General features: G+C 41.6%; 1 non-coding gene across 1 annotated transcript; it reads right to left on the bottom strand.

Annotated features, from left to right (window-relative positions):
- Nucleotides 1–1,872: 1,872 nt before the first annotated feature.
- LOC120252023 lies at nt 1,873–1,979 on the bottom strand. Its single transcript, XR_005533576.1, has one exon. It is a non-coding gene; the product is annotated as a small nucleolar RNA R71 (small nucleolar RNA).
- Between the last annotated feature and the right edge of the window lie 4,233 nt (nt 1,980–6,212).

The raw sequence follows: 6,212 nt of genomic DNA, 5'->3' as shown, positions 1-6,212 counted from the left end.
AGCCCTTGAAAAGACGATTTCAACCCTGATTTCAGCATTCTTTTCTCCATATTTTCCCCAACTTGAGAGAGGGCAGTGGTTAGGGTTTTGAGAGGTATTGGCTAGGGCTTTAGAGAGGTTCTGCGGCTCCGACATCGCTCACCGTTTGGAAGAAGGTTAGTGGGAGAGTTTTTGTCGGCACTGATTCGGCGAGGTGTAACCTAGGCCGGACAAAGAAACCCTTGCGACGAGTAGAGGACTCTCCATAAGACCATCGCCATGACTAACGAGGTTGTTTTCTATGGTTTCTTTGTTTTTACATTCGATTTCATTGATTGTATCTAGCTCCATGGAGAGCTAAACCATAGTGGGTACTTTGGTATTTGTGAACCCTTGGATGTATTCGTTTCATTGAACCTCTTTATTATGCTCTCAATTAATTGATGTTTATTGTGAGTTCCAATCTTGGAGACTTGATTGTATGAATACTCCCTAGAGTGACAATAGGGTTGAGAGTTCTTCTTGGTAACTCTTGTGAGTGAGTGACACACCATGTTAGTTAGATAAAGCTAGATTGGAGAGGGTTGAGAGGGTGAGTCGAGATGTAGCGGAGCGTCCCCTTTCCCCTCCGGTGTGATCTATCATACCTCCACTTTCCAAGAGTTCTTTGCGGCCATAGTAAAGTGAATGGGCTAAGGGATGACTTTCCGTTGGGGCTTAGTTATGAGTGTAACGCAGTGAATTGCTGAAGTGATTTTAGCATCTAGGGCTTAATTGTGGCTAGGAATCTTTCACCTTGACCAAAGGGTTAGGTCTATACATAGGAATAGGGTTTATCACTTGGAATCCCTAAAGCTCATTGAAATTTTATGCGAGTGTGAGGTTGAGAGGTTATTCAATCTCTCCTCCGGGACATGTATAGCGTTAGGCATGGTTGACCTTAGATTTGGGATCATGTAATTAAGGATTTCCATAACTCATTATTGCATCAATTAGGAAGTATAATAGAGGATTCTTGCACTTGAAACGATTGCCCTAGGTGGATCAATATCCGGGTACCCCATCCTTATCGATTGCCTTACCTTCTCTTTTACTTGTGCCCTCTATCTTGTTGTTTTTATTTTGTTATTTCATATTTTGTCACACTTATCACTATTCATCTTCCACATTAGTTAATAAACAACTTAAGTGTCATCATTCACTACTTTCTGTGGATACAATACCCACTCATCTAGGATTATTACTTCGACACCCGTGCACTTGCGGTTTACGTTCATATATGGACGTGTCAAGTTTTGGGCGCCATTGCTTGGGAATATGTATTTAGATATACTCTGATTTTGTTTTCTTTCTTTTGGTGCAGCTCCAAGTTATGACCCGAGGAAACCCTTTGATATTGATTGAAGGAGGTCCAGAGCTGGAACGTACACTCAGAAGAAAAGGGAAAGAACCTGTGAAAAAACAGTCTAATCTAGCTGATTTGGAAGTAGAAGAATCTGAAAACATGGCAAAACGGAATAAGCAGCAGTGGACATTATCCGATTATACCAGACATTCAGTACTGTGGACACAATCGAGCATTGTGCGTCCCCGATTATAGCTCAGAACTTCGAGCTGAAGCCTGCATTGATCAACATGTTGCAGTAATCCGCACAGTTTAATGGTTTGGCCGATGAGGATCCAAACAGTCATATAGAGAACTTTCTCGAGGTATGTGATATGCCGAAGATAAATGGGGTGATTGATGATCCCATCAAATTGAGTGCCTTCCCATTTTCCTTGAAAGGGAGGGCGAAGCAGTGGCTATACTCATTACCTAGAACATCAATTACCACATGGAAGGAGATGGTAGAAGCTTTTCTTGACCGTTATTTCCCTCTCGGAAAATCTGCAAAGCTTAGGAATGAGATCTCATCTTTTGTACAATTGGAACTGGAGTCTCTATTTGAGACGTGGGAAAGGTTCAAGGAGCTCCTGAGAAAGTGCCCGCAACACGGATTCCCGGGAGTGGATGATTGTTCAGACCTTTTACAATGGTCTAAATCCGAGTACAAGGCAACTCTTAGATGCAGCAGCAAGAAGTACCTTAGGTAGCAAGACCCCCAGTGAGGCTCGTCAATTAATTGAAGAAATGGAGTTAAATGGCTCAAGTGGAATCATTGAGTAAGAAGTTAGATCTCCTAACTTCGAATAGAGTGGTGGCTATGACTACTTGCACCGGGTGTGGAGGAGGACATGCTCTCTCTGATTGCCCGATCTCTATTGGTGATGCATCTACGGTTGAGAATGTCGATTTTGTAGGTAATGCTATGAGGAATCAACGAAACCCATACAACAACACCTACAATCTGGGTTGGAAGAGTCATCCCAGTTTCTCGTGGAGAAACCAAGGTCCATAAAAGGCCATAGGGATACCGGGTTTCCAACAACAATAGCATGCGAAGTCCTTATCGGAAAGGCCACAAGGAAGCTTGCCGAGTAACACCGAGACCAACCCTAAAAAGCATGTGAAGGCGATCACTTTGAGAAGTGGTCTTGAGGTTGAGGGTAAGCTTCCTAGTGAGAAGCCCAATGAACATGTACCCAAGGTTATAGAAGTTGAGAAGGGAGCAAGTGAAGAGAAGGAGGTGGCACCCATACCTTTGTAGTACAAGAATCCCTTATCCCTCTAGATTGAAGAATGACCGAGGTGATGAACAGTACAAGAAGTTCCTAAGTTTGTTCAAACAACTCCACATCAATATTCCTTTTGTTGAGAAATGACCTTTTTCTGGACCAAAGGGTTAGGTCTACAATTAGGAAGAGATTTATCACTTGGAATCTCCAGAGCTTAATGCAATCCTTCTTACGAGTGCGAGGTTGAGAGGTTGTTCAACCTCTCCTCTGGGACATGTAGAGGATTAGGCTTGGTTAACCCTAGATTCCGGACCATGCATTAAAAGCATGTCCCTAACTCACCATCGCATTAGTTAAGAAGTATAATAGAGATTTCTTGTACTTGAAACGATTTTCCTAGGCGGATCGATACCCGGGTACCCCATCTTTATCGATTGCCTTACCTTCTCCTCTACTTTTGCTCTCTTTCGGGTTGCTTTACTTTTGAGAATTGAATCTTATCACAGATATCACTATTCATCTTTCATATAGTTAAGAAGCAAATTAAGTATTTTTATTCCCTTTTCCCTGTGGATACGATACCCCACTCACCTGGGATTTATTACTTCGACAACTCTGTGCACTTGCGGGGAGCATTGTCAAGTTTTTTGCGCCGTTGCCGGGGGGAAGGCGTTTAGAGATACTTTGCACTTTTGTTTCTTTAACTATTCCTTTATCCATTCTACTTCACATCTTCTTTTCTATCATCGTTCTAATTTGTTCTCCTTCTCTTTGAGTTCAGAAGAATGATTTACATACCCGAATTAATCGACACCATCACCGGACACATTGTGTTACTTTTTGTAAGAGCCGGATACCATTCAACATGTCATGGAAGAATCAGTTGAAGAGTACATCGCCAGAATTCAGAAGCAGGACTGCGAATTACATAGTGTGCTGGATCAGTTTGAGAGGTCCGCATTGGCATCATCGAGTGATCATTTAGAAGAAAGCTTGGAGGCAGTTCTCGATCAGTTCGACTCATTTTATCATAAACAAAGGCAGGAACTTTTCTCAGTAGGGGTGTCATTCTCAATAGGGGAGATTTGTGGTTTGAATACAGTGAAAGTTGTTGATTACCATACATAAGTACATTCACAGTCGGGAGATGAGAAGAATGAAGTTGAGTAGGGAACGAACGAGTTTTAGGAAATTGACAGGTTGAAGGAGAATAGGTTACGTCTGTCAATTGATGAACCGCCAATCTTAGAGCTCAAGACCTTACCAGCACACTTGGAGTATGCTTTCTTGATGGAAGAATCTAAACTTCCGGTGATTATAGCCTTGAATTTATCGGTGGAGCAAAAGGACAAGCTTGTTAGTATGCTAAAAAAGCATAAGTCGGCTATTGCATGGAAGATTTCAGATATGAAGGGCATAAATCCATCCTTTTGCACCCATAAAAATCTTAATAGAAGATGATTACAAGTCTGTAATCCAACCACAGTGAAGACTAAATCCAAACATGAAGGAAGTTATCAAAGTAGAAGTAATGAAGCTACTATATGCAGGAATTATTTATCCTATATCCGATAGTACATGGGTGGGACTAACTCAAGTGGTTCTGAAAGAAGGAGGGATGACGGTGGTAATCAATGAAAAGAATTAGTTGATTCCGACCAGGACAGTTACAGGATGGCGAGTTTGTATTGATTATAGAAGACTAAATGACGCCACTCGCAAAGATCATTTTCCGTTACCATTTATAGATCAAATGTTGGAGCGTTTAGCAGGGCATCAATTTTATTGTTTACTTTATGGTATGTCAGGATATTTTCAAATCCCTATAGCTCCAGAAGATCAGGAAAAGACCACTTTTACTTGTCCTTATGGTACTTTTGCTTACCGAAGAATGCCTTTTGGATTGTGCAATGCACCAGCCACATTCCAACGTTGAATGATAGCCATTTTTGATGATTTGCTAGAGAACATTATTGAGGTATTTATGGATGATTTGTCGGTATTTGGAAACTCTTTCGACAGTTGTTTGAAAAATTTGGAGAAAGTTCTAGTGAGATGTGAAGAAACAAACCTCGTCCTCAATTGGGAGAAGTGTCATTTCATGGTTCAAGAAGGCATTGTCCTTGGACATAAGATTTCAAAAGCAGGGATGGAGGTGGACAAGGCAAAGATTGAGGTAATCGAGAAGCTTCCTCCACCTTCAAATGTAAAGAAGATCCGCAGCTTCTTGGGGCATGCAGGGTTTTAAAGAAGGTTTATCAAGGACTTCTCGAAGATCGCACAACCATTGACCAACCTCCTAGAAAAAGATGCTCCTTTCAGCTTTGGGGATGATTGTTTAAGTGCATTTAAGTTGTTGAAGGAAAGATTAGTGCAAGCACCAATTCTGACAATACCGGATTGGAATGAACCTTTTGAGCTCATGTGTGATGCAAGTGATTACGATATAGGAGCCGTTTTAGGACAGAGGAAGGACAAGCAATTCCGTCCAATCTATTATGCTAGCAAGACCCTCATAAGCGCACAGGAGAACTATACAACTACCGAAAAGGAATTATTGCCAGTGGTATTTGCTTTTGACAAATTCAGGCCATATCTCATTTTATCAAGAGTGACAGTATTTACGGATCATTCAGCACTCTGCTATCTTATGAATAAGGCTGACGCGAAGCCAAGGTTGATTCAGTGGATTTTATTATTACAGGAGTTCGATATGGAAATAAAAGACAAGAGGGGAACTGAAAATGTGGTTGCAGATCACCTTTCAAGATTAGAAGGGTGTGAGGAGCAAGAACCGGCGAGCAAGCAGATCAACGATTTTTTCCCTAAAGAACATTTGTATGCGATACAGGAGTCAGAATCAGAGGGAACTCCATGGTTCGCAGATTTTGCAACCTATTTGTCGGTGAAGGTAATGAAACAAGGTCTCTGTTATCAATAGAAGAAAAAGTTTTTCAGTGATTTAAAGAGTTACTTTTGGGATGATCCTTATTTGTTCCGTATTTGCGCCGACCATGTGCTTCGACGATGTGTATCTAGGGAGGAAGGTTGGAACATCATTGCACATTGTCATTCGTGTCCCGTTGGGGGGCATTATGCTTCGAGCAGGACTGCTGAGAAAGTTCTTGCCGCCGGAATCTATTGGCCAACTTTATTCCAGGATACTCATCAGTTTGTTCTTCGATGTGAATGCTGTCAGAGGGCTGGGAATCTATCCTGAAGAGATGAAATGCCTCAAAATCCGATGCAATTTTGTGAGGTGTTCGATGTTTGTGGTATTGATTTCATGGGACCATTCCCGAGGTCTAATGGAAATCAATACATCTTAATGGCGGTTGGTTATGTCTCTAAATGGGTAGAAGCTTAAGCCCTTCCAACCAATGATGCTAGAACAATGGTAAAATTTTTGAAGAAGTTGTTTTCTCATTTTGGAACTCCAAGAATTATCATAAGCGATCGAGGAACTCACTTCTGCAACATTCAACTTGCTAAAGCGTTGAAGCGCTATGGGGTGCATCATCGTCTTGCTACCCCTTATCACCCACAAACGAGTGGTCAAGTAGAAGTCACAAACAGAGGACTGAAGAGGATTTTAACCAAATCTGTGGAACAAGGGA

Source organism: Dioscorea cayenensis, chromosome 20, assembly GCF_009730915.1.
Source record: "Dioscorea cayenensis subsp. rotundata cultivar TDr96_F1 chromosome 20, TDr96_F1_v2_PseudoChromosome.rev07_lg8_w22 25.fasta, whole genome shotgun sequence".
In the NCBI taxonomy this organism is placed as follows: domain Eukaryota; kingdom Viridiplantae; phylum Streptophyta; class Magnoliopsida; order Dioscoreales; family Dioscoreaceae; genus Dioscorea; species Dioscorea cayenensis.
The sequence above is the reverse complement of the archived record's forward strand: the minus strand, read 5'-3'. Positions and strand labels throughout refer to the sequence as shown.